Raw genomic sequence first — 13,966 nt, forward strand, 5'->3', positions numbered from 1 at the left:
TTCACATAAGTTCGTTCTTCGTTTTCGCTTAAAGTTTATCAAGACCTCATGTTTCTATAAGCAAATAAATACAATAATAATGAAAATAATCAACTTAAAGAGCGCTAAACGCATAAATTCATAAATTCACCATAAATTTTATGGTGCTACCACAGACCATAATTTATATATATTGAGAAAATTGTGTGTATGTATGTGTATATATAGTGTGTGTGTGTGTGTGTGTGTATATATATATATATATATATATATATATATATATTACGGATGGAGCTGAACCTGAATACGGTATTCGGAAAGGCACAAATAAAGTGTTTATTACAAATACTAATTTCGAAAAAATACTTTAAAAATATTTGAATTCGGGAACAAGAAATACTTCATCATAAAGCTTCCTCATGAGACTGCAGTGAGTGAGTGACGTTCAGGAAGAGGTGACTGACACAGGCTGCTCCACATAGCAACAGAGAGGTCTCAGCTGAGCAAAAAAACACTTAAGTGATGACTATTTTTGTTGAATAGATTTTTGTACCTTAAATGGGTTCCGGAGGCAGTTTATAACTTTCGGTAAGCGGAGTTTGATCGGGAGATGCACGTCAGAGGCACCAGCACCATTAGATGTGCACTTGCCGCAGCACAGCCTATGAGTGAACCAGACACTCAATGTTAGCTGTGCAGCTGCAAATGTGTTTTACATAAAAGCTTCAGTAAATCGGGGAAAAGGAGTTATTCCTTTTCAGTAAATCGAGGAAAAGAAAGCTTTTGTGTAAAATGCATTTGCAGCTAGCACATTAAGTGTCTGGCTCACTCATCCAATGGCGCTTGTGCCTTTGACATCCAACCAATGAGAGAGCCCTATGTAAAGATAAGGGGGCGTGGCCTCGAATACAAATATTTTTCCCCCCTCAACAAATACAGATACAAATACCGGCTGCTTTGCACACCCCTAATATATATATATATATATATATATATATATATATATATAAGACCACTTAACTTAGTGATTGTTATCAGGATGTAAAGAGACTTTCAACCTGCACTTTCAACAAATTGCCTACCCTGCCTTTAAGTATGCGTGAAAGCATACTTAAGACTGTTTCTGATTTCCCTCCCACATCGTGTTGTTTCTAATCGAAGCGTAGTCAGCTCCAGGAGGCGCTGTTAGACTAGATTAACAGTTTTTACTGACCTGTGGAACATGCATAAAGAGATCTTTGAAATTCATTTGAAGAGGTGATACAGATGTCCGATCTCATTGTCTGAGTGGTTGGCAGGATAGAGGGTTTCCTCCACCTCCAAGCTGGCCCACCTGCTATCTGGACTGATGCTAATTTTAGTCCACATGATTGATGTCAGCCTTGTCTTGTTGCCATGGTTTTAGTTTCTCACTGAACATCACCTGCAAGGTGCTACACTTCTCATCTGACATGTTTGGTAACATTTACAGATAAAGGAAAAAATCATTCGTACCTGCATCTAAAAATGCTATTTTTTCTTGTTAGGCTAATTAATTTAAGAAATGTACTTTTTTATTGTTTATTTATAATTAATTGTTCCATGTCCTCTGTTTCATCAAAGACATTAGTTTGATGCATTTATTTGTATACTATTATAGTCTGTATTAATAATGCAAATTTCTTTTAAAAATGATCATCTTTAGTAATTTTGTGCTTTTTTTCTTTTCTTTTTTTTCTTTTTTTTTCTTTTTTCTGCATGAATTGGAAGCTGTGATAGTCTTTTATTCCCAAATGTATATCTAAGTGAAACAGCTTGTTGAACAAGAGAAAATGTTATTGGATGGTTGTGGTTGCTATAGCTGTGATGCCATGTGAGTGTTGGCTTTTTTCAACTTTAATGTGTTTTTGGCTTACTACTTTTAATACTTACCAATATTTTTTTGTATAAAGCTTCTTTAAATAAAGCTTCTTCCAGCAATTTGAAAAGGATTGTTGGAGGACCTTTTGATCAATTAGATCTGATGTGTCCCAGACTGTAGCTCTAGGCAATACTTTGGGTCGATTAAGAATAAAGAATGTTCCCATTTTGTTCTAGCGCTGTGGAGGTGAATGTACACTTGCTTTTTTTATGCAGCTCACATTTAGTTTTTCAACACTGAGTTTCCTAAAGGTCTCCCATTTAATGCAGAGGTCTGTTTGGATTATAGTGGTCCAGTTTTAGTTAATTGGACAGGTAGTTGAGTTGTATCCCCCTTTTCTAGTGTTTTGTCATGGCTTGTTGTTATCAGTCTCTCTGGAGGCTTCTGTTGTTTTGTGGAGGTGGGTAATACGCTTATTGACTAAAGTGGCCATTAAACCAGCACTTAGTAACCTGGCAGTGACATGCAGCACAACACTCAATACTGCATCGTTTCTCCTCCGCACTTTAGAGGAAAGCACACACATGAGAAGCGAGTGGCTAGCTGACTGAAGTGGATGAGGGAAGGATTCTTGCAGGTGTGAGAATCAAAGGGACTTCTTTAAAGAGGGGCAAAGCATCCACTCTTCAGTCAAATGGAGATTTGGTGTGGGGGTAGAAAGTGATTAATTTTTTATATCAGGACCTAAGCCGAGTCCTATCACTCCAGGCGCTGATTTCTAATTTCCCTTGAATGGCATACTTCAAAGATCCAATCTGCCTTCTATCATACTGTACTGGTCAGTCTAACGCTTGGCCTCCAATGAAATGTCCTGGCCCTTCATTGTCAGTGACATGGAAAATGTTTCACTGCTCATAAATGCTAAGATGGCCACAGTTGGAGGAAGCAGATGTGCTTGAAGTTATTATTGTTTTGTTTTTTTAGCCTTCAGTGATTTCAGCTGCCATTGTGCTGAGCTGGGCATGGAGGTGAACATATAAATCACAAGTTATACTTAAATGATGTTGACGAGCTCAGGAGATCAAGTATGGTGTGAAGTTTAGGGTGTATTGGCAAATTAGATTTGCGGCAGATTAATCACACTTTTAAAGTTTCCCTGCGGTTTGGCCTCTCATTTACATGAAAACCCTGTTTTTTATCACAGAAAATAATTATTTCTAAAAACTCTGGCAAAGTGGAGATTTCTGATAACGCCGGTTATGTGTTGACGTGTCCACTGGGAGCAACAGAGTCTTAGGATCTGAAACGTCACAATATGCGCCAGAATATGCTTAACGTCATGTGAGCACCCAAAGACCCGGTCCAGGCACGATTCGTCGACGGAAAATGCTTGCTGATCCCCTACCCTCTTAAGAGGCCAGAGCCAACAGGAGAGCTGTCTTCATAGCCACGATATTTAACTCTGTTGTATTTAAGGGCTAAGCACTCTGAACACTAGAGTTAAGTCCCAAGAAGGTACAGGGTGTGGATTACGAGGTGGATTTAGCCTCCTAGCACCCTTAAGGAATCTGATGACCAGGTCATGCTTTCCTAAAGACTTACCATCTACTGTATCGTGATGAGCGGCTATTGCGGCAACACACACTGTGAGGGTGGAGGAAGACAGCCTTAAGTCCAGGGGTCTTCCCGGGAAGAACACCAATCGACGAACAGGTTCCACTTCAACGCATAGAGGCGCCTCTTAGAGGGGCCTCTAGTGGAAGTGACGGTGTCTACCACAGCCTGTGGTAGGCCACCTAGAACCAGAGTCTCCAGAGGTCTGGACGCGTATGGGCCAAGGAGCATTCCTCTGTTGCTCACCTTTTGCTTTGATTCGCCCTCAAAGAACAGTTGGGTTAGTGAATTTGGGATTTCAGGGGAATATACCATATCAGTTTTTTGCTGCAAGGGCCAAAAAAATAAAAAAAATAAAAAAAATAATGGGCATTCAATTTGCCAAATATGTATAATATATGTATAATAAGTATGAGAAAAATATTCTTTTTTTAACTTTAAATTATGTAAGTTTAGTCTAGCACACTCTAAAAAATGCTGGGTTGTTTTAACCCAACTTTGGGTCAAATATGGACTAACCCAGCCGTTGGGTTAAATTTTTACATTACATTTTTAACCCAACATTTCGGGTTTGTCCATATTTGACCCAAAATTGGGTTAAAACAACCCAGCATTTTTTAGAGTGCAGACTTCAAAAATGTAAATATAGACTTATATGGCCACTTTAATGAAGTTAAAAGATTAAAAGTTGAAACAAACTACTGTAACTAGCATATAGCCTACTGTCAAATAACTTTCATTTAATTTTCTCAGTATGGGGGAAAAAAATAGGATTGGAATTTTTTGTTGGATTTTGAACTGTTGTTCTCTGTTACCAGATATAAATGCATTTGCAGATAATACTAATAGCTAATACTTTATACAAAAAAAAGTTAGTACTTTGCTGGAAAAAAAAACACTATTGCTGGTCGAAAAAAAAAATACTGTTACTATTCCATGGTAAAAATAAATGAATAAATAAAAAATACTATGGAAGTCAATGGTGCCCCACAACTATTTGGTTCTAATCGTTCTTCAAAATACCTTCCTTTGTGTTCAGCAGAAGAAAGAAACTCATACAGGTTTGCAACAACTTGAGGGTGAATAAATGATAACATAATTTACATGTAAGCTACTGTGTTGACAACCATACTTTAAACAAGGCAAATCAAATAAAAAACATGCTCTCATTATTTCTCGTTATTACTTAATTATTTAGAATGAAGCTAATAAAAGCGCAGTTTAGTCCCACTGAGAACCAGCACTCCATGACTTCAACTAGACAAATGTTAACAGCTGTGTGAGAAGGGCAATGTACTGTAGTGGTAGATGACCTTAAATCAGATGTTTTTTGGCATTGTGCCTGAATGACATCTAATATGAGCAGGGAAGAGCAAGGACAAATGTAGGCATAGGGAGAGCCTTATTCCATAAATTAACAAGTCAGTCTAAACCGAAGAAATACTAATTTCCCAGTGACAAATGCAAGCACTTTGGGATGGGTTGAGCAACACAAGGCCAAACCTGCATTTTTATGACTAGAATGAACCATTTGGCCTCTAAACTTGATGACAGTTAAAAGATTGTAGATGTGAGATCAATATTGGGGATCAATCTTTAATGAAAATGTGTGGAAGATTATTCCATTTACTTACATCAGTACATATAAGCAATATTGATAATATAAGTTTGATGTTTGAACAACGTACCGACTGCTGCATTGATGTAACTGAATCACTTTGAATGTGTTTAAAACCTCAGTTCATACATTGGAAGGTTTATTTTTTTTTATCCAAGCTTTAAGGAGTGACCTCAGATCTTCTAAAGATGTCAGTACGTTGATCAAATGTTCTCTGGGTTCGGTGACGCAGCTGTTGTCATAGAAACAAATGCCTGGGCTTATAATGGGGGTGAGCCAAGGTATTATTTGTAACTGGATTAAAAGACAGAGGCTTCCCGTGCTCCGTAAACCACTGTGGAATTACGGAAACATTTAAAGCCCATTATCATAACTCAAAGTGGGTTTTGAGGCTGTATTATTCCTCTTTGCAGTGTTTTACACTTTGTTTCAACTTTGTTTCAATTTCTCCTCACAGCAGTACAGAACTGATTCCTCTCTGAACTCTCTCTAGTCAAGCAGTATTCCTTTTCAACTGTTCATCAACATTTTTGTAACCACCTTCCTGTGACATGTGACTTTTTTTTAAAGCAAAAAATGTATAACCCCACTTGATTTACTCACCCTCAAGTCAGGTTTATATGACATTCTTCTTTCCATCGAATACAATCAGAGTTATATTAAAAAATGTCCTGGCTCTTCCAAGCTTCATAATGGTTACTCTTTAATAAAATCAATGGATTACACTAATCAACATTAAAAGACTTAATTTTCCTTAAAAAGGAATCTACAGTGACCCAAAGATCTTTAGAGGATCTGTACATGTATTTTTATATGTATACGCGTCTCTTAGTTACTGAAAGGCCTACACCAATAATAGCATTTATTTAGTTGCATCCTTTTCTGATGATGAAAGCTAGAGGCAGTAGACGCTTGAGGGATGAATCAGACCGCTGCAGTGGAAGAGTCTTTTGATTACACAGTGCTTGATGAATTTCAAGGTTATTGTTTGTTCTCACAAAATCAATTTTTGTGATTTTGCGTTTGCATTTGCATTTGCAGTTTACTCTGAACTCAGTTTCGTACTGGCGTTTGCTTTCTGAATCACACAATGCAGATGTTAATTATTTTGTGACTTAGTGCGGTATAAGATCCATCAAAATTACATCTGGGGAGTACCTGTAATAGAATATAAAACTTGTTTTATGTATTTTTCAAAGGAAAGACAAAAAATAAGCCATGCCAGATCTTAACTAATCCCAGCATTAAAATTCAGTTGTGAAAGCCTAATTGATTTGTATTATGCATTGTTGTTTACTGTTTTAAAAATGTGCACTTTTGGGGATTCCATTACTAGCTTAGCAACTGCCAATGGTATGAATGGGAGTATAGCTTTATAATTATAGACCTCCTTCGAGATCACTGATGTTAGTGACAGATGTTACTGTTCGTTATCAATATAAATCTCTCATGATGCATTTCCAATGAGAAGGATAGGTCATCAGCATGTAATTCTCAATTAAATGGCTACCAACTGCTTCCACAGCTGTACAGGTTGCACCTTATTGACAAAACCACCCCCTACCAAGTCCGTTGGCCAAACCAGATCAATAAACTTGCCTGTGCTGGTTCAGGAACAGTGCACTCATGCTGCCATTTACAGACCCCAGCATGGGGAAACCCATGCTGCTTAAGCGAGATAAGCTGATGAGGTAGAGGATGATGGGGTACTTGGCAGGACCATCCTGTGGAAGTGTGCCTTGTGACCATGTTTACTGATTAAACCAGACTTCCTTTTGAGAAACTAACAGAAGAGACGATTCCTTTAACTTTGTTTAAGATGCTAAACTGAGCTTCTCTGGAACACATCTTTGTAATTTTTTTTCATTCTCTTAGAGTAAGATCACAAGACATGGATTAAGAACATTGATATATTTACTGGTTTGCATATTATATCGTCGCTGTCGGGCGGAAACCTCGTATGTCCAAATTTGGTCAATTTCATATTTTTTCACAAATCGATGTTATTGGTCAGTCTCCACGTGGGTCTGTTATTTTTACAAATTATTACCCAATCGAAAGTGTTGAAAATAGCTTGTGAGCAAACCTCTTAACTCCATTGGACACTTCAACTGTGTGTCAAACCTCGTAACTCCACCCCTTCTTCACTTGGCGCCGCTGCACTGCCTGGGAGCTTTGCGGCATTTTTTCTCCTCAAGATTGGAAGTCGCTGAGCAACACGTCCTCTGAGGTAAATGTCCTTATTCATGATTTAGTTATATCAATTATATAATAACAGTTTATATATTATATAACAGTTTTATCTCGATCGAAGTAATGGTAGTGCAAGTGTAATGTAGTCTAATTATGTTGATTTCTGAGGATGCTAGATTTTTCTTTCTGCTATGTCTTTGCATTAGACGGTAAGTTAGCTAAGTTAACTTATCATGTTGATTGAAATCTTCCATGGTATTGTTTCTGACGAGGAAATTTAATTTAAACCGCAAAAATTGCCTGTCGTTGACTTAGTTAGCCGCTATGTCACGTTATTGGTTTTGTCATCATGTTAGCTGCTAGGTGAGATAGGCAGCTGTGATTTTCGTGGGGCTTAAATAAAAATCTCTCGACCCCTGCTAACGCTAGTTCTGGCACTCATTTGAGGAACAACATAATAATTTAATGTGCTATGTCAGGATTGTAGCTTACAATGTCAAGGCATTCCGTCATGTTCATCACTTTAAGCAAGCTAGCTGGCCTCTTGCCTTGTTATCATACGTAAACATGCCGTATAACTTAGTGAAACGATCATTTGACCTTTATTTTATTTTTTGCAGCAACCATGTCTGTGTCCTTAAAGGAGCTCTGTCAGATGGTCAATGTGCCATATGATCAGGCAATGGCCCTAATATGACAGTGAGAGCTCTGATGGAGATAGTGTAACGTTAGAGAGAGAGGAAGCAACAGTGGTGGAGGATACAGTGGTGCATGCTGGTAGAGTGAATTTCTGAGAGATAATCATGATTTCACATGCCAAAATGAATGAGTTTTAATGCAGATGTATTTCACAACAATATAAATAAAAACAATCACACTAATTGTACGATGTGTTTGAAAAGATTTATCTGGTGGTCTGGAGGAAGAGGAGGCCTCACTCCTGGCTCCAGAGCAGGTGCAGTTTGACACGGGTAGGTTTGATGCTTTTCTACATTTTGCTTTTCTGCTTTCTGCTTTTCTACATGGATTTCACAACCATAGAGGTAACACTTTACAATAAGGTTCATTAGTTAACATTAGTTAATGTATTAACTAACATGAACTAACCATGAGCAATACATTTGTTACTGTATTTGTTCATCTTTGTTAACGTTAGTTAATAAAAATACAGCTGTTCATTGTGTGTTCATGTTAGTTCACGGTGCATTAACTAATGTTAACAAGATTTAAATAAAATATTAGTAAATGTTGAAATTAACATTAACAAAGATCAATAAATGCTGTATATGTGCAGTTCATATTAACTAATGTAGTTAACTAATGTTAACTAACGGACCTTATTGTAAAGTGTTACCACAATGTAAAATAAATAAAAATGACACTAATTGTACAATGTGTTTGAAAAGATTTCTCTGGTGGTCTGGAGGAAGAGGAGGCCTCACTGCTGGCTCCAGAGCAGGTGCAGTTTGACACGGGTAGGTTTGATCCTTTTCTACATTTTCTCATTAAATTGGATACGGTCCTTCAACTATAGCCCTTACTGTTGACAGTTTATAAAGATGTAACTCATTCATGCATGTTTGGTTTGTGTGTGTATTTTGAAGTTTTCCATGGTGCAGGCGATGAGGACTCGGATGCACAGCATTCATGCTCAGATGCTGAGGAAGACGCACCTCCAAGGAAAAGACTGAGAGCTTACAGATCTTACACCGTGTCCTAACTACACGCGATGTGACGCGACGCCGCGTCACGTAATAAAAGGTATCTTTTCCATGTTAATCAGAGTTTTTGTCCTAACCAGACGCGACGGCGACACGCAAAGTTTCTAATTTAGAAACGGTTCCTATTTCTGCGACGTCGTGGCTGACAGAATGAAGAAATTACACTGGTTATGAGTACACATTATTTATTTTTAGTTAAAAATTGGTCACTGTGCCACAAGATAACGGATAATTTACCTCAGATTTTGAAAACAGATAATATAGCGTTCAAAATGACTTCTATGCAAACATATACAACTGTACTTCATCACAAAATTAGTCAATGAGTATGTTTTGTTAATGTTTTGATTTTTAATAATGTTATTTCTTGATTTGATTATGTAACTTCTTACCCATTTCCAATGCGAGTGCGGGCCAGCAGTGTGCTTTCACGCACACGCTGTTCTGCGTGGCTGTGATTTTTGAGTGTGGCATCTCACAGTCGCGTCCCGTCTAGTGTGGACAGACACACTTGCTGTCGCTGGAATTTTATCGCGTCGCGTGTAGTTAGGACACGGTGTTACAGTGATTATGTTGTTGTGTTATATTTTGTGCTATTAGGTACAACAACAATGGAACGATGGACTTCAAAATCAACCACTCTGATTACTGGCATTCACATCCAAGTCACCAACTCCGAAACTCCACCTCAGACAGCCACACAGTCACCCCCACTCTATTCAGGCCGCCTGAAGATCACAGTGCTGAAATTCAAGACCTGAAGGAAGTCATCCCAAAGGACTTTCACAGCTTTTACGACAATTTACTTCACTAGCTTAATATAGGATGCAGTATTAAAGGAGAACTGGCAAAATGATCCTGGGGTGTAATAACACATTGGTATCGAGTTTTATCTCTAAAAACTGTTTAGCTTATAAAGCTAGTATATGTTGGCATATAATAAGTAAAAAGAAATCAATGCTAACAATGCTCAAAATAGCCCCACACTAACACGGTAGTATAATGAGGGTCTCTACATACAAACCGAAGCACTGAGAACTTTGTAAGTGTACAGACAGTTTAATAATAATATACTTTATAAAGACAGTAGCATCCCGGCGCCATCTTTGGAAAACAGTCTCGACCAATCAAACCACTAACGCCACACTAAGTGAGCTGAACTAAGTTCCAAGTCACAGTTTAGCTCGTAGCACAGCGTTCGTGGTTCGATTGGTCGAGACCGTTTTCCAAAGATGGCTCCGGGATGGTACTGTCTTTATAAAGTATTATTATTAAACTGTCTGTACACTTATAAAGTTCTCAGTGCTTCGGTTTGTATGTAGGGACCCTCATTAAGCTACCGTGTTAGTGTGGGGCTATCTTGAGCATTGTTAGTGGTATTAACTAGTGATTTCTTTTTACTTATTATATGCCAACATAACATTATAAGCTAAACAGTTTTTAGAGATAAAACTCTTTACACTCGATTATCATGAAAACAAATCCCAGAGAAAAGTCGACTCGGTACCAATGTGTTATTACACCCCAGGTTCATTTTACGCAGGAGTTCTCCTTTAATACAGTCAATATAATGGCAATGTAACCACACACAGGGTCTCACAGATACATGCACACAAACAAGGGCTAACCATACTCACAAACACAAATACACAAGCCTTAACTGTGATTTTATTATATTATAAATATTATTTTATATTAATATTATATTTATTTTATTGTTAAACTATGATATTAGTTATTGATGTATTTTAAATGTCTACTTTTTACTAGGCTTATTATAAATGTGCATTGAAGTTTTTAAATGTATAATAATACTTGAATTGAATGTTTTGGATACCACCATTAAATTATTGTTTTTATTATTATTATACTGACTCAAAGTTTCCTCTCGTGGCACTGTGCATGTAAAATAGCCCAACTATTGTTTTTATGGGAGAAAAAACTGAAAAAAACGTCTACTGGCGTCGAGTAAGCCTATCTTTGGATAACTCTGTCTCTGTCTGTTTTTTAGGTAATAACGAGTGAAAATAGTTAGGTTAGATACATTTGAGTAGGCCTGTTTTGTTAAAAATCGAAAGCTGCAATGCTTAGATGCAGAAGGAAGCCCGTAAGCCACAAAGGTAAGTTTGTGTGCAGATTAGGCTCATTTCCGCCTATTAGACAGCCTAGTCAGCTCGTTTTTTGTGTGTATTGCATCACTTATAGATCATAACCTTTTAAAATAGAGTTTATGAAGATATATGTAACCACAACCATAAGCTTAGATTAGCTCTTAAAACCTTGTCTCGTCAAAAGGCTCAACGCGACCGCGGACTTGCATGAACACTGCTGGCAGCAGCAAGTCTGCGTCGTTCCACAGCGAGTCTCGTATCTCCCTGCTCCCAAGTCATAAACCTCGGATCTCCGATTAAACATGATTTTGGGGAAATGTTATGTTAATGTTGGTACACAACTGTATATAACAGCAATATAAGGTATAATACCAACTTTAACGATACAATGTTTAATAACTCAAAAAATACGCAGTTTTGTTTATTTCCTGAAAAATGATGGTTTTGGAGATACGAGGATTCCGCCCGACAGCGACGATATGTAGCCTATATATTTAGAGAAATCATTATTGGTACTGTTAACTAAACTGGTACCTAATTCAATAAGAATTTTGGTAACACTTTACTTGACGTGGTGTCCATAAGACTGACATGACACCATAACAGCCTACAGGGCTGTTTGTTTCACTCTGGTTTATGTTTGCTTGTTTCAGAGTCTGTGATTAGTGGAGTATTCAGAGACTCTTTCTGCAAGTTCTGCAAGTAGGTGGCAACAATTGACTGATTAGTGAAACATTTACTCAACCAACTTGTTCAAAAACATTGATTCATTCATAAACAAAAAGGGGTGTCTTCTTCAGTAGCGAGTCATTGAATTGTTCACACTGACTCATTCAGTAACACCACTCTTTAATAGAAATTAAGCTTTTTCGAAACTACAAATCATCAAATACCATCTAGCTTTAAAGGGATAGTTCACCCAAAAAATTAAATTAGCCAATGATTTAGTCACCCTGTAGCCATCCTAGGTGTATGACATTCTTCTTTCAGACAAATACAATCAGAGTTATATAAAAAAAAATGTCCTGGCTGTAAGAAAAATATCCATATTTAAAATTTTATCAACTAAAATAATTAGCTTCCAGCAGACAACAGTACGCATAAATTTATGCCAAAAGAGTAACCCTTGAACTTGACGCACAACTTAATGATGCAATTGACGCCTCTCGCGGTTCAAACAAACAGGGCTGGGCAACCACATTAATCATTACAATTGTGCGACAAGTTCAAGGACGGTGACACAGGGGTTAATCAGATAATAATCAGTCTGTTCGGTAAACTAATAACTAGTATGATGTTAAGCTGCGTTAGGCCTTAGTTAAGTTGCTTAAAATAGCATGTGTGTGTGATAATTATATATGAGATAAACTGATGTTATCATAAATGTCTTTTTTTAGTTCTTTTACTGGCCATTACAGGATCATAACACCACATTTATTGCATTACATTTGACCATAAAGCAAGATCACTGAACACGGTCCTTTTCTCTCAAATAGACTTTCCAAGAGTAGGCTAATACAAAAAAAAAAAAAAAAAACTACTCACAAATAGTGGCTACTCACAAATCAGGTAACCAACTGGACCTTATGCTGCTCTATGGACAATACACTGGTCACTCCACTCCACACCTCAGATCACTTCCTCCTCACTCTCAACCTCAGAACACAACACACACTCCTCCACAGGTCACCTTTCGACGGAACCTACGCTTACTTTCACCCTCTCACCTATCGTCTTTGGTCTCATCGACACTTCCTCCACCTGATCAGCTCTCACTAGATACCAACAGTGCAACTGATACTCTTTCCTCCACTTTACCATCCTTCTTTGACAACTTCTGTCCCTTTTCCTCCAGGCCAGCCCACGCCACACCCTCTGCCCCCTGATCTCCGTGAACATCGTACTAAACTCAGGGGTGCAGAGAGGAAGTGGCGCAAATCGAAAGATCCAAATAACAACAAAATTTTCAGTTCTTCTGACTCTCGTATGCTTTTCAAAATCTTCTCCTCTTCTTAACCCTCCTCCTCCTCCTCCTCCTTCATCAACCCTAACAGCTGATGACTTTGCCACATTCTTCATAGAAAAAACAACCACCATCAGCGGCCAATTTACCAATCCACAAACTGACAAACACATTTTACCAACAAACACACTCTACCCTCCTTTTCTCTACTTTCAGAGGCAGAAGTCTCTAAACTCCTCCTTTCCAATTGCCCTACTATATATGCCACTAGTGTAAGTCCAAATTTATATTTAAGTACAACAAGAGACATGACATGACATGACATGCTTTCCCATATGTTGGTAGCTAGTCTGCAGTTCATGATGAGCATAAGATCATTAGGGTTGGGTATCGAGAATCGAGTATCGATTGGAACCGGGACTAACTTTTCGTTTTTCCCGGAATCGTTCAAAAGTTAAAATTTCGATTCCTAGTTTCGATATTCACAGTCCGCCGAGCGGAAGAAGAAACCAACGAAGAAGCGTCTACCGGAAGTCTAGCTTCAATTTTCTAAAAATAACGAAATCTCGGCAAAATGCAAAATTTGTGACAAAAGGAGTATTTTTACAGAAGGAGTATTTCCTTCAGAAAGGCCGTTGGTTCGCAAGGTTAGCTAAACTTTTTTGACCCCACCTCTTAAAAGAATCGGAATCGAGAATCGTTAGGAACCGGAATCGAAACAAGGAATCGGAATCGGAATCAGAATCGTTCAAATTCAAACGATACCCAACCCTAAAGATCATCATAAGTCTTCTCTTTATGGCTACTCCTCATACTGTATGTGCAACGCATTCTCATCCTTTAACGTCATATAGAACACACACACACACACAGTGACTATGAGTAGAATAACTTGTTAAAGTAAATTGCTATATTATACTTGTTTAA

The 13,966-nt window shown here is 37.8% G+C and overlaps 1 long non-coding RNA gene across 3 annotated transcripts; it reads left to right on the plus strand.

The window, feature by feature from the left end:
- The first annotated feature begins 6,987 nt into the window (after window positions 1-6,987).
- Window positions 6,988-9,956, plus strand: LOC120462639 (uncharacterized). 3 transcript variants are annotated; one of them, XR_005618394.2, is made up of 5 exons: window positions 6,988-8,021; window positions 8,147-8,215; window positions 8,651-8,719; window positions 8,849-9,005; window positions 9,566-9,956. It is a non-coding gene; the product is annotated as an uncharacterized LOC120462639 (long non-coding RNA). The 3 variants fall into 3 exon arrangements; XR_016169297.1 differs by having other exon boundaries at window positions 6,988-7,281; XR_016169296.1 differs by having other exon boundaries at window positions 6,988-8,215.
- The last annotated feature ends 4,010 nt before the right edge of the window (window positions 9,957-13,966 follow it).

The sequence above is a fragment of the Pimephales promelas genome, chromosome 7 (genome assembly GCF_988280905.1).
Source record: "Pimephales promelas chromosome 7, fPimPro1.hap1.1, whole genome shotgun sequence".
NCBI classification, from domain to species: domain Eukaryota; kingdom Metazoa; phylum Chordata; class Actinopteri; order Cypriniformes; family Leuciscidae; genus Pimephales; species Pimephales promelas.